The sequence below is a fragment of the Ylistrum balloti genome, unplaced genomic scaffold (genome assembly GCF_031769215.1).
Source record: "Ylistrum balloti isolate Yb309-2 unplaced genomic scaffold, AGI_CSIRO_Ybal_v1 Utg369584, whole genome shotgun sequence".
Lineage (NCBI taxonomy): Eukaryota > Metazoa > Mollusca > Bivalvia > Pectinida > Pectinidae > Ylistrum > Ylistrum balloti.
In genome coordinates, this window is record NW_026781873.1 from 152407 (window position 1) to 173664 (window position 21258).

General features: G+C 37.4%; 1 protein-coding gene across 1 annotated transcript in view; it reads left to right on the plus strand.

Annotated features, from left to right (window-relative positions):
• Positions 1 to 21258, plus strand: part of LOC132543799 (nuclear hormone receptor HR96-like) — an 82548-nt gene that overhangs the window by 12529 nt on the left and 48761 nt on the right. The window lies entirely within an intron of this gene.

Here is a 21258-nt window from a genome sequence, read left to right on the forward strand (position 1 = left end):
GTAAATGGAGGGATCAAAGTGACTTCAAATGAACTGAATGATGGGAAATATCTTTCCCAAGTTTTTTTTATCTTATTTAAGGATTGTAAATAGGTCATCATTTCAAACTGTGTGAGCAAAGCACAGTTTCCCCAAATGGGTTTAGTGCTAAATCACCCTATATTTATAGAGACCTGAGGCCGTGGTTATGGTTCAGTGATTTTTAGAAGGAGGGAGCTGGCAAGGAATCAGTAAACAAAAAATCCCTACTCACTTCAATGTATATACGGTGAAACACTTTTCTTCTCAATGAACCCACAGATCAACCTTTCCGGAGATGGTGACAGACGACACAGCCAACTCATGGTGATTAAAGATTTGTAGTCATTGTGGATATAAGAACACTTAATTATGGTCATTGAGTTTTCATGGATGTCACATTGCTCATGACTGCATGTCCAGGAGTGGTTGATGGTTCTGTGTGGAACCAGGTAGCAATGGCTTTTCAGAGGTTCAAATGTAGTCATGGAGTTAATTGATGGACTTGTTGATGGTTCAGATTGTAGTCATGGAGTACGGATCAGTTTGTAGTCATGGAGTATGGATCAGTTTGTAGTTCTAGAGTTGTTGATGGTTCAGGGTGTAGTCATAGAGTTGTTGATGGTTCAGGGTTGGATGGAGTGTAATAAAGACAACTTTTTTCATGTAATAATATGAAATCATCACAGATATTTTGTACTGACATATATTCTGTATTAATTTGACTGTAGTTTCTCCAGTCATTTCCTAGAAAATGGTGCAGATCTTAAGGTACTTACCTGGAGAATTGTGTATATCGGGTTATATTTACCTGGAGAACTGTGTAGGCTTGGGTAGATGTGTATATAATATTTATGTCTGCTTATGATATACCAGACTTGTGTACAGGAAAATGGCCTAATAAAGGTGGCTTTATGAACAAACATTATTATTGTTCAACATGCGATACTTTCCTCTACTTCACTAACTACATATAAAAACCCACATTTGATTTGCAGTTCTAATCCATTTCAGCTGTCTCATACTTAGATGTTGAATCCAATACATTATACCTTTGACCTGTTTGTGGTCTGCCATTTGGCAGTCTCGATGAATAAGCAGGTTGTTTGATTAATCAGGTCAATATAAAGCCACAATGGGAGTTGTTTGTTAGTAGAGAGAACTGATACACCCTGCTGAAATCAGAGATCTGCTTGGGTCATGGTCCAGTGATGGTGTTAGATCTATATGATTGTACAGTTGTATTACGTGTACACACTTCAGGTCGGTCCAACTTTTTTTTGTCGTGTTTCTGTTATCAAAGGTCTGCATTGTCCTGTTGTGGTCTGAGTCAAGGGTACCCAAGGGTGTCAGTTTCAGGGTACTGAATGACGCTAAATTTTAACCCAAGAACAAAAAACGCAAGAATTTAGAACTGTAAAACAATTGGTTGCCACAAAAATTCTGGGTGTTTTCAGTAAAACTGTGTATATAAACTTCTGGGCTAACAAATTTATGTTACTGCTTAGAGTCTTCTTAACTCTACCACTTACAAAATTTTAGGGGAAAGAAGAATTCATAATTCAACATGATGGAGAATTCACCATTTGAAATAAAATAGTAAGTTACACAATACCTGAATCGTGACTTTTACATCTCATAAAATGGTGAGACATACTTACAAACATCATAAAAGAAACCACAAGAATGCATTGTGTTATACAATAATCTTCATGGTTATAATCAACTCAATATTAAATCATTGCTAAATTCTCAACTGCAATATTTTCTTTTTCAATTTAATATTTCAAATAAATTTTACATTAGTATATGTAGGTCTGATAAAGAGCCTTTTTTACATGGGGAAGGCAACTGCCTTTACAAAGTCATTATAATATCTATGACTACACATATCAGCCATCACAAATCTTCTCTTTGTTACCTAATCACTTTTTCAAATCGAGTCAATTTTACAAATCTCAATGTCGAAACACATTCTTTTAAAATCTTTTGAAAACAGCTTTACATTTGTTTGCCAAATATTGTGTCCATGTGTATGTAATTTGAGAAGGTACAGATTGTCGGTGCCTGGTGTCGTAATGTAAGTTACTCTATCCTGGCGCTTCGTCACCCATAAAGGATTCTCACAATCTTCATGGCTAGTCGCCCTTGTGAAGACTGTTTTGAAGGTTTTTGCACCATGTTGTTTTTTCATGTGTAATATCTGACAGAGGAATGTCATGGTTCAGTGGTGGTGATCGCATGTTGAAGTTTCCACTCCCTTACCAATGTACACCCTTCTGTGTTTACTCCCCCCAAATTAGTGCTTCCTGTTCTAGATCTGTTTAAATGTCAAGTTACACAAGGTACAAACTCACTGGTCTGTTTTTTTTCTTCACATGGTAAGAGATTCATGGTCATGCACTTAAACGACCTTCGTAGGAGAGATAATAAAAAAAATGTATAGGATAAAAACACAAGAAAAACAAAGCCATTTTCTGAGGTGGGTTATTGGCATAAATACTGATATTTGTCCTGGATTTACTGCACAGTAGCTATAAATCACATGACACGGCATGCACTCGAATCCTGGTACACACGCTGCTAATTGTAATTAATCCATGCTTCAATTAGCTGCTCATGTCATTGATTGTGCCGTCAGCGTCGGCCCGCCATGCTTGGCCCAATATAGGGCTAAGAAATTTCCACATTGGCTTGACTCACTGACATAATAAATGATTCTCTGGGGCAGAAATTGGTGCAACTTCTGAATACCTTGCTGGTAATTCCCGCAGTAATTCTAGCCTGTCTGAGATTATTGTAGGGGCACTTTCAGGTCAATAGTCCTTCTTCATTTGTCTGGCAGTTGTTTAAAGCCATTTTCAAATTATGTTTTTGGTAACATTTAAAAGAATGTGTTTACCATTGTATTTGTACATTAAATCAGTTTGTATGACAGTAATTTTGGAATTTGTTAAGCTGATCAGTAATACATGACGTGTACCTACTGTTACATAATATACATATCAAACAGCCATTGCTAAGCTATTTATAGGTTTTAATTAATTCTAAGTGATGAAGGGTCTTGATAGCTGGAGTGTGGAGATATACAAGTCAAGTGAAAATTTACTGCAAATTATTTTCACTTGAGAGTATGCTGCATTGTAAAGGAAAATTAGAAAAAATATATATATTTAAAATTGATGCAGAAATTGTGATAATTATAGATTAGATTGATAAATTCTTAGATATGATTAATTTTGAATTCAATTTATAAATAGGTTTATGTTGCCACATGTAAGAACTTGGTATACCAGAAACCTTCGGTTTTATTTTTATAAGATAGATATTACAACAGTTGTTTGTGTTTATATAAAATCTAATATGATTATTAACTCTTTCCTTAGACAGTATGTATAGTACACCTATATTGATACCTATATCAAGGTCATGACCTTGGTAATGTCAATTAGTTGTATTAGGGTCATAACCTTGGTAATGTCAATCAGTTGTATTAGGGTGATAACCTTGGTAATGTCAATCAGTTGTCTCAAGGTCATAACCTTGATAATGTCAATCAGTTGTATAAGGGTCATAACCTTGGTAATGTCAATCAGTTGTCTCAAGGTCATAACCTTGGTAATGTCAATCAGTTGTATTAGGGTCATAACCTTGGTAATGTCAATCAGTTGTATTAGGGTCATAACCTTGGTAATGTCAATCAGTTGTATTAGGGTCATAACCTTGGTAATGTCAATCAGTTGTATTAGGGTCATAACCTTGGTAATGTCAATCAGTTGTCTCAAGGTCATAACCTTGATGCAAAAATTATAGGCTAATGCCTGATGATTGTGTTCTTGAAACTTGGATAGATCTATACCTGTATAGGTCATAATATAATCTTGGTGAAATAACATGATCTTATTGTTCCCAGGCCATAACTTAACATGAAAAGATTTGAACCATTGCAGGGTCATAACCCTGGAAGTAAGGACTACCTTTCAAGGTCATAGCCTTGCTCATCAAGATGTAAAGTATCACATTTGATCATGACATCAATTGCCTGCTAGGTCAGAAATTGATACAGGTTTATGAATAGGAAGTATTCTACGACACAAATATAAATAGGAAGTATTCTACCACACAGATATAAATAGGAAGTATTCTACCACACAGATATAAATAGGAAGTATTCTACCACACAGATATAAATAGGAGGTATTCTACCACACAGCTATTAATAGGAAGTATTCTACCATGCAGATATAAATAGGAAGTATTCTACCACGCAGGTATAAATAGGAAGTATTCTACCACACAGATATGAACAGGAAATATTCTACCACACAGATATAAATAGGAAGTATTCTACCACACAGATATAAATAGGAAGTATTCTACCACACAGATATAAATAGGAAGTATTCTACCACACAGATATAAATAGGAAGTATTCTACCACACAGATATAAATAGGAAGTATTCTACCACACAGATATAAATAGGAAGTATTCTATCACACAGATATGAACAGGAAATATTCTACCACACAGCTATAAATAGGAAGTATTCTACCACACAGTTATGAACAGGAAATATTCTACCACACAGCTATAAATAGAAAATAATGTTATAGTTGTGTAAGCTTTTCTCTGCCAGTTTCTTTCTTCTGACTCATTCATCAAAGGGATATGTGGAAGGATATATTTGTGCACATTAAAATTGATTTGTTACAGGTCTGTTCTCATAACAGCTTTGCATTTGATGGAGAGTTTTCCAATTCTAGTCCATCAGATAGACTGAGTCCACAGTGTTAAAAACGATAAACACAGCCTGGTATTAAAACATATATACAGCCAGATATCAATTATGTACTTGAATTTTACCATGTACTCACATTGTTTGAGTACTTGGACAAAAAACCTTACATGGGTAACAGTATTTTACCATCTACTCACATTGTTTGAGTACATGGACAAAAAACCTTACATGGGTAACAGTATTTTACCATGTACTCACACTGTTTGAGTACTTAAGACTAGAACCCTTACGTGGACAGCAGTATTTTACCGTGTACTCACACTGTTTGAGTACTTAGACTAGAAGCCTTACATGGACGGCAGTATTTTACCATCTACTCGCATTGTTTGAGTATGTGGACAAAAAGCCTTACATGGACGGCAGTATTTTACCATCTTACCACATTGTTTGAGTATGTTGACAAAAAGCCTTACGTAGATGGCAGTATTTTACCATGTACTCACATTGTTTGAGTACTTGGATAAGTAGCCTTACATGGACGGCAGTATTTTACAATCTTACCACATTGTTTGAGTATGTTGACAAAAAGCCTTACGTAGATGGCAGTATTTTACCATGTACTCACATTGTTTGAGTACTTGGATAAGTAGCCTTACATGGACGGCAGTATTTTACCATGTACTCACACTGTTTGAGTACTTGGATAAGTAGCCTTACAGGGACGGCAGTATTTTACCGTTTGATAAATAGCCTTACATGGATTGTAATAGTTTGTCATAACACAGAAATAAACTGAGGTCTAGTTATAGTGTTATTAATGTTATTGAGCATCTCCCTCGATACCACTTTAGATTGAAGGCTGCTGGGAGGGAATCAATACAAAGACAGGATGTAACCTGCAGTTGGTATAGAGTTATCATAGACTCACATGGCTGATTTTCTATGTGGTCAATAAAGTTCCAAGTCATGTTAAATTAACACAATGAAACCTTCAACATATACCAAAGCAAAATCAAAAGTCTATGATAATAAGCCCCATCAAAAGTGTATATTGATTACATTTGTCTTTGGATGCATGTCTTTACACGTATGTCTACACTCAAAACCCTCTGCCCCTATCACTATATCACCTGGATCATTTTCCATTTCCATCCAGGTAGGGGGGGGGAATCCCATTCATACAGTCATTATATCAGCATTAGAAATTTTTTTCTACGTCATAGTCTCCCTTCCCTTCGTCCCCTCATGATTACACTACCCTTATGCATCAGTCTCCCTTCCCTTCGTCCCCTCATGATTACACTGCCCTTATACATCATAGTCTCCCTTCCCTTCATCCCCTCATGATTACACTGCCCTTATACATCATAGTCTCCCTTCCCTTCGTCCCCTCATGATTACAATACCCTTATTCATCATAGTCTCCCTTCCCTTTGTTCCCTCATGATTACAATACCCTTATTCATCATAGTCTCCCTTCCCTTCGTCCCCTCATGATTACACTACCCTTATTCATCATAGTCTCCCTTCCCTTCGTCCCCTCATGATTACACTGCCCTTTTACATCATAGTCTCCCTTCCCTTCGTCCCCCTCATGATTACACTACCCTTATACATCATAGTCTCCCTTCCCTTCGTCCCCTCATGATTACAATACCCTTATTCATCATAGTCTCCCTTCCCTTCGTCCCCTCATGATTACAATACCCTTATTCATCATAGTCTCCCTTCCCTTCGTCCCCTCATGATTACAATACCCTTATTCATCATAGTCTCCCTTCCCTTCGTCCCCTCATGATTACACTACCCTTATTCATCATAGTCTCCCTTCCCTTCGTCCCCTCATGATTACACTGCCCTTTTACATCATAGTCTCCCTTCCCTTCGTCCCCCTCATGATTACACTACCCTTATACATCATAGTCTCCCTTCCCTTCGTCCCCTCATGATTACACTACCCTTATACATCATAGTCTCCCTTCCCTTCGTCCCCTCATGATTACACTGCCCTTTTACATCATAGTCTCCCTTCCCTTCGTCCCCCTCATGATTACACTACCCTTATACATCATAGTCTCCCTTCCCCAAAAAATACCTCCCTATTCCACTCTCAATAAAGCAGGGATGTTTTCCATAAAGGGTCTTAGTATGGCTTTGCTGGATGATAAGTATGGTTTTACTAGGGTGTATATCTTTGCTGGATTATAAGTATGACCTTGCTGGGCTGTAAGTATGGTTTTACTAGGGTGTATGTCTTTGCTGGGCTGTAAGTATGGTTTTACTAGGGTGTATATCTTTGCTGGATTATAAGTATGACCTTGCTGGGCTGTAAGTATGGTTTTACTAGGGTATATGTCTTTGCTGGATTATAAGTATGACCTTGCTGGGTGTAAGTATGGTTTTACTAGGGTGTATGTCTTTGCTGGGCTGTAAGTATGGTTTTACTTGGGTGTGTGTCTTTGCTGGATTATAAGTATGACCTTGCTGGGCTGTAAGTATGGTTTTACTTGGGTGTATGTCTTTGCTGGATTATAAGTATGACCTTGCTGGGCTGTAAGTATGGTTTTACTTGGGTGTATGTCTTTGCTGGGCTGTAAGTATGGTTTTACTTGGGTGTATGTCTTTGCTTGGGTGTAAGTATGACCTTGCTGGGTGTAAGTATGACCTTGCTGGGCTGTAAGTATGGTTTTACTAGGGTGTATGTCTTTGCTTGGGTGTAAGTATGACCTTGCTGGGCTGTAAGTATGGTTTTACTAGGGTGTATATCTTTGCTGGATTATAAGTATGACCTTGCTGGGCTGTAAGTATGGTTTTACTTGGGTGTATGTCTTTGCTGGATTATAAGTATGACCTTGCTGGGCTGTAAGTATGGTTTTACTTGGGTGTATGTCTTTGCTGGGCTGTAAGTATGGTTTTACTAGGGTGTATGTCTTTGCTGGATTATAAGTATGACCTTGCTGGGTGTAATTATGGTTTTACTAGGGTGTATGTCTTTGCTGGATTATAAGTATGACCTTGCTGGGCTGTAAGTATGACCTTGCTGGGTGTAAGTATGGTTTTACTAGGGTGTATGTCTTTGCTTGGGTGTAAGTATGACCTTGCTGGGCTGTAAGTAGGATTTTACAAGGGTGTATGTCTTTGCTTGGGTGTAAGTATGACCTTGCTGGGCTGTAAGTATGGTTTTACTAGGGTGTATGTCTTTGCTTGGGTGTAAGTATGACCTTGCTGGGCTGTAAGTATGACCTTGCTGGGTGTAAGTATGACCTTGCTGGGCTGTAAGTATGGTTTTACTAGGGTGTATGTCTTTGCTTGGGTGTAAGTATGACCTTGCTGGGCTGTAAGTATGGTTTTACTAGGGTGTATGTCTTTGCTTGGGTGTAAGTATGACCTTGCTGGGCTGTAAGTATGGTTTTACTAGGGTGTATGTCTTTGCTTGGGTGTAAGTATGACCTTGCTGGGCTGTAAGTAGGGTTTTACTAGGGTGTATGTCTTTGCTCGGGTGTAAGTATGACCTTGCTGGGCTGTAAGTATGACCTTGCTGGGTGTAAGTATGACCTTGCTGGGCTGTAAGTATGGTTTTACTAGGGTGTATGTCTTTGCTTGGGTGTAAGTATGACCTTGCTGGGCTGTAAGTATGGTTTTACTTGGGTGTATATCTTTGCTGGATTATAAGTATGACCTTGCTGGGCTGTAAGTATGGTTTTACTTGGGTGTATGTCTTTGCTGGATTATAAGTATGACCTTGCTGGGCTGTAAGTATGACCATGCTGGGCTGTAAGTATGACCTTGCTTGGGTGTAAGTATGACCTTGCTGGGCTGTAAGTATGACCTTGCTGGGTGTAAGTATGACCTTGCTGGGTGTAAGTATGACCTTGCTGGGCTGTAAGTATGGTTTTTCTAGGGTGTATGTCTTTGCTTGGGTGTAAGTATGACCTTGCTGGGCTGTAAGTATGACCTTGCTTGGATGTAAGTATGACCTTGCTGGGCTGTAAGTATGACCTTGCTAGGCTGTAAGTATGACCATGCTGGGCTGTAAGTATGACCTTGCTGGGCTGTAAGTATGACAATGCTGGGCTGTAAGTATGACCTTGCTGGGCTGTAAGTATGACCTTGCTTGGATGTAAGTATGACCTTGCTGGGCTGTAAGTATGACCATGCTGGGCTGTAAGTATGACCTTGCTGGGCTGTAAGTATTGCTTTGCTGAGGTTAGAAATTGCTGACACAATTCTATAAATATATCTCTTTCAAAAATTGTTCGTTGATGCTCTACAGACCTGCTTCTCTGGTACACACTTGTGTAATAAGGAGTGAGAGTTGGTCTAAAAATTGATAATTTGTCTTTGAAAGGAACGAAGTGCCATTTTATCACTTCTACAGCAGGCCTTTTTAATTAACTTCACATGATGCCTTCTATGCAAAGTCATACTCCAGTATAAATCACTACTGTATACACATGTGTGTCACCTCCCCTTTCCTCCAATGCCCCCATATCCCCTCCTGCCCCCCTGCCCCTTGCCCCCCTGCCTTCCACCTCCTTTGACCCCATCCCCATCCATCCTAGCAACTGTCAACATTCCCATACTACCTTGTAAAATGAAACATCAGCAATATGTCTGGAATTAACCTCAGTCTGTTACACCTTTTAATTACCATGTTTCACTAAAGACATGTTTTTGGTTTTACCCTACCAAGGCTATCTGTCTGAATTGAAGCATATCTCACCATCAGAATGAAAGGGCATAACAACCTTGTTTCCATTGTTTTACAAGATTAAAAGTTACAAACTACACATGATTACATGTGTTTGCTGTGGCCTGATTCTGTCCCTGCACCCTCCCACCTTCACCTGCGTGTGCACGACAGCCCATAATTCCCCGACATTTTGAATCATTAATAGGCGGCCATTTTGTCTTGTAGTATTACACCTAAACATCCATCTTAAGTGAGGAAAAATGGCTCCTGTCACAGGGGCTGATTGATAAAACCGCTCCACAGTTGTAACGCTAGATTGCTTCAAAGGAAATCTGCTGCTATTATCTTAGGTCTTGGATAACTTAAGATGGCTCTATTGGACCATGGACGACTACCTTTCAGTGTGGTCTTAGAACCTCAATGGAATTTGATGGAACTTTCTCTGTCAATATCTGCATGACTTATTGGCTGCACTCTGTGGAATTCACTTAATAGTTCTTTAAGAAGATTATGTTTTGAAATGTAATGATTTTCATGGAATAACGACATAATAGCAGATCAGCTACGTGAAGATATTTTAGAAATTCTAAAGGGAGGAAATTTGATATATTTTTTAGATTTTTTCAGCAGATGTTTAAGTTTTCTGCAAATAATATCATGTTCTTTTGACAAAAATGTACATTGATTATGAGAAGGGCACTAAACCAGGGCCTGTTGTATCATATTGACCAAACCTGGCATTTGTGGTGAATAAAACCACCAGGAAACCATTTAGGGTGTACTGGGTTACTTTTCAGTGCACTTGAGGATGCTGATGACACCGGCACAAATTGATGGGGTCCTAATTTTGACCTTAGTAATTTATTGGTATATCCTTCTGTTTGGATGTATGTAATGATGATGACACAGGGTATAATTGTCTATGTTTAACAGTGTTTACATCTATACACGTTGATTCAGTCTCATTATTGTCCAGGTCTGTACAGAGCAGTGTATACGTTAGAAAAGAAATGAACTATTTAGAGGATAATTGAATTTCTGTGCCAGATCTTCCATAGCTAGGGGGTGTCAAATGTGTTCTGGTTCGCCAATATCTGACTTACCAATTGGATTTGGGTTTTCCTAACATTTTATTGTGAAAACTACACAGACCTATTTATCAGTGTATCCATCTAGGTAGTACTTGTCTGCTGGAGAGTCTGTTTACAATAAAAACATGATGATAGTAGTTGGTGGCTGTTCAGAGAGGGGAGACAAGAGGGGAAAGGAGGGGACAGTCACACTGAAGAAATGGTGGGTTGATCTGGACGGGGGGGGGGGGGGGGTAAGGAACTGTTCCAGAACTTTGTGATATGTGTTGAGTAAAATTGGACAAAGGGTGTGTTCAGAATTCTGAAATTGATACCACTTGCTCCATTTTTAGTAATCAGTACATCTGTATTTGTGATAGAGGACCAGAGATGTATTCAGTACATCATGTGTTTATAATAGAGGACCAGAGATGTATTCAGTACATCTGTATTTGTGATAGAGGACCAGAGATGTATTCAGTACATCTTTATTTGTGATAGAGGACCAGAGATGTATTCAGTACATCATGTGTTTATAATAGAGGACCAGAGATGTATTCAGTACATCATGTGTTTATAATAGAGGACCAGAGATGTATTCAGTACATCTTTATTTGTGATAGAGGACCAGAGATGTATTCAGTACATCTTTATTTGTGATAGAGGACCAGAGATGTATTCAGTACATAATGTGTTTATAATAGAGGACCAGAGATGTATTCAGTACATAATGTGTTTATAATAGAGGACCAGAGATGTATTCAGTACATAATGTGTTTATAATAGAGGACCAGAGATGTATTCAGTACATAATGTGTTTATAATCAGAGATGTATTCAGTACATAATGTGTTTAAAATAAAGGACCAAAGAAGTATAAAGAAAATAATGTTTTTATAATAGAGGACCAGAGATGTATTCAGTACATAATGTGTTTATAATAGAGGACCAGAGATGTATTCAGTACATAATGTGTTTATAATAGAGGACCAGAGATGTATTCAGTACATCATGTGTTTATAATAGAGGACCAGAGATGTATTCAGTACATCTTTATTTGTGATAGAGGACCAGAGATGTATTCAGTACATCTTTATTTGTGATAGAGGACCAGAGATGTATTCAGTACATCTTTATTTGTGATAGAGGACCAGAGATGTATTCAGTACATAATGTGTTTATAATAGAGGACAGAGATGTATTCAGTACATAATGTGTTTATAATAGAGGACCAGAGATGTATTCAGTACATCATGTGTTTATAATAGAGGACCAGAGATGTATTCAGTACATCTGTATTTGTGATAGAGGACCAGAGATGTATTCAGTACATAATGTGTTTATAATAGAGGACCAGAGATGTATTCAGTACATAATGTGTTTATAATAGAGGACCAGAGATGTATTCAGTACATAATGTGTTTATAATAGAGGACCAGAGATGTATTCAGTACATCTATATTTGTGATAGAGGACCAGAGATGTATTCAGTACATAATGTGTTTATAATAGAGGACCAGAGATGTATTCAGTACATCATGTGTTTATAATAGAGGACCAGAGATGTATTCTGTACATCTGTATTTGTGATAGAGGACCAGAGATGTATTCAGTACATCTATATTTGTGATAGAGGACCAGAGATGTATTCAGTACATCTATATTTGTGATAGAGGACCAGAGATGTATTCTGTACATCTGTATTTGTGATAGAGGACCAGAGATGTATTCTGTACATCTGTATTTGTGATAGAGGACCAGAGATGTATTCTGTACATCATGTATTTATAATAGAGGACCAGAGATGTATTCTGTACATCATGTATTTATAATAGAGGACCAGAGATGTATTCTGTACATCTGTATTTGTGATAGAGGACCAGAGATGTATTCAGTACATCATGTGTTTATAATAGAGGACCAGAGATGTATTCTGTACATCTATATTTGTGATAGAGGACCAGATTCTGTACATCTGTATTTGTGATAGAGGACCAGAGATGTATTCAGTACATCATGTGTTTATAATAGAGGACCAGAGATGTATTCTGTACATCTATATTTGTGATAGAGGACCAGAGATGTATTCTGTACATCTGTATTTGTGATAGAGGACCAGAGATGTATTCAGTACATCATGTGTTTATAATAGAGGACCAGAGATGTATTCAGTACACATCTGTATTTGTGATAGAGGACCAGAGATGTATTCAGTACATCTGTATTTGTGATAGAGGACCAGAGATGTATTCAGTACATCTTTATTTGTGATAGAGGACCAGAGATGTATTCAGTACATCATGTGTTTATAATAGAGGACCAGAGATGTATTCAGTACATATGTATTTGTGATAGAGGACCAGAGATGTATTCAGTACATCTATATTTGTGATAGAGGACCAGAGATGTATTCAGTACATCTGTATTTGTGATAGAGGACCAGAGATGTATTCAGTACATAATGTGTTTATAATAGAGGACCAGAGATGTATTCTGTACATATGTATTTGTGATAGAGGACCAGAGATGTATTCAGTACATCTGTATTTGTGATAGAGGACCAGAGATGTATTCAGTACATCATGTGTTTATAATAGAGGACCAGAGATGTATTCAGTACATCTGTATTTGTGATAGAGAACCAGAGATGTATTCTGTACATCATGTATTTATAATAGAGGACCAGAGATGTATTCAGTACACCGTTTCAGAACATATTGAAATTCTCGGTAAACATTGAACACCTTTACTGACATTACATATGACCAAATGTGTACTGAGAACAACTCATTGAGTAACCGTTTTGCCCACTCTCTAGGATCTGGCCCAACATATACCTGGTAATTATAGATGTAATTAGAGCTAGTAATCAGAGCCACAGAAACACTGACATATGTAACTGTGGCCCAGAGATACAAAGGTTTCCTCCACAGCTATGGTAAATATCAGCAGGTCTTTCTTTGTCTTTATAAACACATACCAAAGAATAACAAAGGCATAAGATGAATATTATTATCTAGTATATATAAAGCACTGATCTAGTGATGTTAAGTGAATTCAGCACTATATTCCAGGGTAGTTTACCACTCCAGTAGACAGGATGTTATGTTGTGAAGGGCTATTGATGTTTTTATACAGTGGGTTAGATATTGGAGATACTAAGGTCATGCTTCCTGTAAGCAAAGCGAGACTGATAGAGACTTGGATTAAGGTAGAAACAATTGATTACCTATCCAACTGTTGATACCTGTGTGATGTATCTGGCTAACTTTAATGACTATACAAGGTAGTAACATAAACAAGGATACTAGGTCTGCAGTGTTCCATAACCTTAACTGTGTAGTTAGTAATTCTCTATAACCTTAACTATGTAGTTAGTAATGTTCTAACCTTAACTCTGTAGTTAGTAATGTTCTATAACCTTAACTATGTAGTGAGTAATGTTCTAACCTTAACTCTGTAGTTAGTAATGTTCTATAACCTTAACTATGTAGTGAGTAATGTTCTAACCTTAACTCTGTAGTTAGTAATGTTCTATAACCTTAACTCTGTAGTTAGTAACGTTCTAACCTTAACTATGTAGTTAGTGATGTTCTAACCTTAACTGTGTAGTTAGTAATGTTCTATAACCTTAACTATGTAGTGAGTAATGGTATAACCTTAACTATGTAGTGAGTAATGTTCTAACCTTAACTATGTAGTTGGTAATGTCCTATAACCTTAACTCTGTAGTTAGCAATGTTCTAACCTTAACTATGTAGTTTGTAATGCTCCATAACCTTAACTTTGTAGTTAATAAAATTCTATTATCTCATTCTTTTTTCCCTCTCCAATACATCCCTTTCCTTTTCCCCTGCCCTTTATGTTGCCCTTACCTATATCCAATCACGACTCCCTGAACTGTGTCATACCTATGCCCCATACCTGCGACTTCTCCCTCTTCTAACCATCAATATCTGTCCCATTCCCCCTCAATAAACCTACACTGTACTCTCCTTACCTTACCTATATCAGAAGAAGCCTTTTGTGAGGGAGACCTTCAGGCTAACCTTGCATGCCCTCACCATGTAGTATAGTTACCATCAACTCAATTGAAGGTTCCTCTTACCCAATTCCTGTGTCTCAGTGATGTCATAATTGTACAGTGTTATAAAACTACTATAATTGAAATTTAAGAACTGTTTAAACGAATTTGATATTTCACATTGCATTGAAATCAAAATGTCTAAAATATCATATTTAGATTTTAAAATTATCGCCCTTTGCTTGTCTTGTTCGCTGTATAAAGCTGTCATTATTTGGCCCTCAGGGCTAAAAGACTGTGAGGACACAATGTATTACATTTATAGATTTTTGGGTATAACATTCCAGTTTAATGAGCCTTAAGTACAACTCTTTCAATGCATTGTTAGCCTCACCAGTTCTGATTACATTGTATTATGAGGATGTGGGTGAAAGCTGAGAGACTGTATGGTAGGTCTTTAGCACATTGATTAGATTTGTAAGTGTAGGCTAGCCATTAACAAAATATCAGTCAGCTTATTTATGTGTCCCCTTGGAAAAAAATTATTTATTCTCAACATTAATTTTTGCAATAAAACCACAAAACTGCTAACAATAATTTACACGGTGATTTTATGACCTTTAGAGCTTAGGGCAAAGTTGTCGCATTTAGTATATATATTAGTATATTGATATAAGAATATCTATATCAGTATATTTTTCGGGCTATGTACCAGTCCTAGTTCACTTTTGACACCTATACCTATAACAATATCAACATACCTGTCCAAGTAAAGACACCTATACCTATAACAACATACCTGTCCAAGTAAAGACACCTATACCTAGACATTCATTGTTATGGATTTATTCTTACATGAAAAGATACCTGAATTTAGCACTTCCTTCTAAAGGTTACAAATATTTATGACTGACTGTCATACCTACCTGTTTTTTTGAAAATGAGGTCTTACCATTTCACATGTTTTCCTTTTTATTTACAGTTTCTGTGACATGTTATATAATTATAATGATTAATGTGCATATTTGTTCAAAATAGAAATAGGGCTGGATGCATATTGCAAATAATTAGCTTACTGGGATTGTATAAATAGTATTATGTTATTATGTAAGTGATACTATCTAAAAATGTGGTTTGTGTGTGCAGTACAAAAAGTATATATGTTTTTGTTTGTAATTTTCATGTAAAAGTTGTGGAAACTTGATATTTAGCTTATAAAAAAATTGCCAAATGGTAGATCAATCCATTGTAAGTGAAACATCCACAAGTAGGTCAGTCAAATACAGGTAAAACATCCACAGGTAAATTAGTCAAATACAGGTAAAATGTCCACAGGTGAATTAGTCAAATTCAGGTACAATAATCACAAGTAAATCAGTCAAATGCAGGTAAAATGTCCACAGGTAGACCAATTCATTGTAAGTAAAACATCCACAAGTAGGTCAGTCAAATACAGGTAAAACATCCAAAAATTAAAGCAGTCAAATACAGGTAAAACATCCACAGGTAGATCAGTTAAATACAGGTAAAACATCCACAGATAAATCAGTCAAATACAGGTAAAACATCCACAGGTGGATCAGTCAAATACAGGTAAAATATTCAAATGTTAAATCAGGCAAATACAGGTAATTTATTCCAAGGTTTAAGCAGTCAAATACAGGTAAATCAAATACAGGTAAAACATTGACAGGTAGATCAGTTAAATATAAGCAGTTGAAATATAAACATAACACCATGTGATAGAGAATTTACTTTACATTATGTAATCTGTATAGGAAATAAATAGAACAATTAGTATGTTTTTTGGTCAATACATCTGTAGAACATTTACCCATATTTAGCAGACTGTGATCTACACTCTGATAGTAAAGTTGGACCACCTGGTAGGAGATAAATGTCTGGTACATACAAACTCATTTTCATCTCACAGCTGGTTATCTGTCTGCCATTTGGTCATTTCATTGATAAACTGACCCATAGTTTGACCACTGAGTAGCTCACCTTTGATAAACTAGCCATTCAATGTAATCAGAGCTTGACCTCAAAATACTTCACAAGGTCATTGATCAGGTCAGACAAAGAAGGAAGCTAGCTTTATACCTGGCTGTGACTGACCTGTAATAATAGCACAGCACATTAAGAGATACCCGGTAAAACAGGTTGGTTCTGACTTTATCTGACCTTGGCAATTAACTAATAGTAGATGTGATAATGGGGACACTTGTACATGATGTTCATTCCTATAGGTTTACAAATTGCAATATGGTGTAGGCCAAATTATACCAATACTCTGACATTATAAAATATGGGCAGGCAATATATTTACGTATTATGAGGTTCCTCCTTATGTGACCAGATCTGACCTTGAATGATCTGTAATAACATTGTGGGATCTGGCCTTGTGAGACCTCTGCATTCTATCCCATGTGACCTTGTGTGACCTGAATGAAACAACCATGTGTTGTCTGTTAAGACTTATAGTGTGACTATAATTTGACCTTGTATGACTATTTTGACCTAGATTTTGTATCACCTAAGAAGACCTATTGAGTGACCTAATTTGATCTGGTATAATCTGATTTGACTGAGACATTGTGTGACCCTGATAAGACATAGTATAGCATGTTTTGACCTTTTTTTGGTTTGTGTGGTCTCTGGATTTAGCTCTTCACCATCACTCAGTAAAGATGAAATTATTCAGTACTGATTTTCTTGTAGTCAACCTTTTTAAGCTCTGTCAGTCAAGCCTCCGAAATTGACCAATTGATGGAGACAGAGTGTTGTTAGAAAGTGGGTAGAGACAATATGTAATCACCTGATTACAGAATAGACTACAGATGTCTGTCCTTCATTGAATACCTCCGGAAATGTCTGGTCAGCAAAGGGCAGTGTGGTCAGCTCTGACCATGGGAAATTGTCGATTGAGGGCAGTGTGGTCAGCTCTGACCAAGGGAAATTGTCGATTGAGGACAGTGTGGTCAGCTCTGACTAAGGGAAATTGTCGATTGAGGGCAGTGAGGTCAGCTCTGACCAAGGGAAATTGTCGATTGAGGGCAGTGTGGTCAGCTCTGACCAAGGGAAATTGTCGATTGAGGGCAGTGTGGTCAGCTCTGACCAAGGGAAATTGTCGATTTAGGGCAGTGTGGTCAGCTCTGGGCAGTATTTTCCCAGATTTTACCAGCGTCCTTTAAACTAAGTGAAAAAAGTAACAGGGCCAACATTTCTGTGTATTCTCACACCCTTAACAAGTTTCTGACAACTGCATTATTACATTTTTGTTGCTGAATAACAAGTAGACATTATATTTTAGTGTTAGCCAGAGAAATGTGATGGCAGGATGTGATCGTTTCACTTTCAACCAATTCTCTGTTGATTGTTTGTGAAGGATGTATAAACTGGTATTCTCATCAGCTTTCTCACATACTCTGCTAGATCAGATGCTTCTGCAAAAACTTTTAACTGCTTGAAAAGTTTGTCTGATGTCATAAAAAGGACTTTTGTTTATGGCCCCTTTGTAAATAGCACTGAACCATTAACATACTTATTTTGGATTTAATGTTGATTTGCTTAAGATAACTTTCTTGTAATATTTAAAAACTTCCTTTGACAACAATTAAGTCTTCAGATATATATACTTCAGATTTGCTAAAGTCAGCATTTGATAATTGTTATATAAAACTTAAGTCTTATACATATATAACCATTACATTGTATAGTGATTCTGCTCTCAATTTATTTCATGAAAATTTTCCTTTCTGACTGTAAAATACTATTGAAATATGAATAATTTTATATCTTTTGCAATTTCTGTGGACACTAAGTCCTGATTATTGAGTGTTCCTATAATAGGTACAATGATCAGAGTTGTTCTATCTCAAGGTAATTTTGAATATAAAAAGCCTAGCTTGAAAATTGCAGACAGAGTAATATTTTTGAGAAATGATGAGTAAATATTCATGAAGTGTAGAGATTTGTTTGTAATTATTGTGAGCATTTTGCAGGAGTGTGTTGTAATGGTAAGATTATCCTTTGAAGTGAGTTAAAGAATATGTGGCCCACATGTTCTATTTTAAACATGAAATTAAGAAGAAAATTAAACTGTTTAATAAAGTGGCCCATATGACTGCCAATTTCTTTATGATCTCCCTGGTGTTTTACAGTGGGGCAATGAAGGGAGCACTTGTGCTGAGATGAAAGAATTTCTGTTGGGAAACTTAAACTGCAATGATATAAACTATGATATAAGCAGAATGAAGTTTGGTTCTAATGTCTCCTGTAATGGTGTCTCTATAACTGTAATTATAAGGTGGTATGGTGGACGTTACTCAGCAGATTTGTACAGTGTTCTAGTCCCTATCATCTTCCTTGTTTACTGTCAGCTTTCCATCTTACGGAGCACAATCCCACCCAAGCAGTTATCACTCTAAAAACCTTATTAACAAGTCAGAAAAAAAACATCTGAATCCCAGTCCTAAAAATAGTCTTAAACAGTCAAAGGCTTGCACACTTGCCTGCCATAGAAATAGGTGCACCCTCTAAAAGCACTCAAGTATCAGGTAATTTCCCCTCTATTTCAACCATGCGTGAGGTTTATATTAGAACCATTCACCCATCATGGACTACTGACATTGCTTTTGGTGCAGACTTTAACTTGTGTAATCCTGTAAGTCCCACCACACCTTTTGGTGCAGACCTTAAACTTGTGTAATCCTGTAAGTCCCACCACACCTTATGGTGCAGACCTTAAACTTGTATAATCCTGTAAGTCCCACTACACCTTTTGATGCAGACCTTAAACTTGTATAATCCTGTAAGTCTGTGCACACCTTAAACTTGTATAATCCTGTAAGTCTGTGCACACCTTAAACTTGTATAATCCTGTAAGTCTGTGCACACCTTAAACTTGTGTAATCTTGTAAGTCCAAGCACACCTTTTGGTGCAGACCTTAAATTTGTATAATCCTGTAAGGCTGTGCACATCTTAACCTTGTATAATCCTGTAGTCCCTGCAGACAGTGCATCTTCTCAGGAGTTTTGCTAAATCTTATATATTATTCACCTGACTCTGATCTGTCAATCTTCCAAAACATTAAATTGCAAGCTCTTGATTTGTCATTATATTCGATACATACAATAAGATAACTTGACCTGACAGATACAAGACGTTTTAGGTTGTACTGTTGACTTATTGCTTGACAGAGGCTTCCAGTCTGATTCTGCATCTACCTGATCTACCTAGAGACACAGTAGTTGACACAGCTGAATAAAGTTTTGTAGTGACGCTAGGGGTCCTTGCTGGTTACCTTGTCCATGTCAGGATTCCAGTAACCTTAGTAACCAACAATTTATACACACTCTCTGTCTCCATATCAAGCTCCAGAAAATAAGCTTTGGAATTTCCTCCCTCTTCAATGATATCCATATCTGCTTGCTCAAGTAAATATACAAGGTAACCTTATATCAGTTAAAAACACTTCACAACAGCTTCCTCCACTTAATTCTCCCTCTCCCCCTCCTTTCATGCTCTCTTCTCCCCCCTCCCTTAACCCCTTTTTATTTCCTGTCATCCCCACCCTGTCTTTCTTCATCCTCTTTCCATCTTTTCTTTCCTTACTTTTCCCCTTCTACTCATCTTCATCATCACCCTTTCTTGTTATTTTTTCTCATTCTTCTTATTTATCCCTTTTTCATTCTTTCATTTGCCTTCTTTTCCCTTCTTCTTAGCATCATTTTCCTACTTTGTCATATTAGGTATTACTTTTCCATACTGTCCTGTCGTTGCTGTACTTGAATCTACTTTATCCCTATCCTCTTGTTCCTTTCTCCTGCCATTGTCATCTGTTATCTCTTCTCTCCTGTCCTTTTCATCTGTTGTCTCTTCTCTCCTGCCCTAGTCATCTGTTATCTCTTCTCTCCTGCCCTTTTCATCTGTTGTCTCTTCTCTCCTGCCCTAGTCATCTGTTATCTCTTCTCTCCTGCCCTTTTCATCTGTTGTCTCTTCTCTCCTGTCCTAGTCTTCTGTTATCTCTTCTCTCCTGCCCTTTTCATCTGTTATCTCTTCTCTCCCCTTTGTCATCTGTTGTCTCTTCTCTCCTGCCCTAGTCATCTGTCATCTCTTCTCTCCAGCCCTTTTCATCTGTTATCTCTTCTCTCCCCTTTGTCATCTGTTGTCTCTTCTCTCCTGCCCTAGTCATCTGTTATCTCTTCTCTCCTGCCCTTTTCATCTGTTGTCTCTTCTCTCCTGGCCTAGTCTTCTGTTATCTCTTCTCTCCTGCCCTTTTCATCTGTTGTCTCTTCTCTCCTGCCCTAGTCATCTGTTATCTCTTCTCTCCTGCCCTTTTTATCTGTTGTCTCTTCTCTCCTGCCCTAGTCATCTGTTATCTCTTCTCTCCCCTTTGTCATCTGTTGTCTCTTCTCTCCTGCCCTAGTCATCTGTTATCTCTTCTCTCCTGCCCTTTTCATCTGTTGTCTCTTCTCTCCTGCCCTAGTCATCTGTTGTCTCTTCTCTCCTGCCCTAGTCATCTGTTATCTCTTCTCTCCTGTCCTTGTTATCTTTTGTTCTTCTCTCCCCTTTGTCATCTGTTGTCTCTTCTCTCCTGCCCTTATCATCTGTTGTCTCTTCTCTCCTGCCCTTATCATCTGTTGTCTCTCCTCCCTTGCCCTTGTCATCTGTTGTGTGTTATCTACTCCCCTTGTCATCTGTTGTCTGTT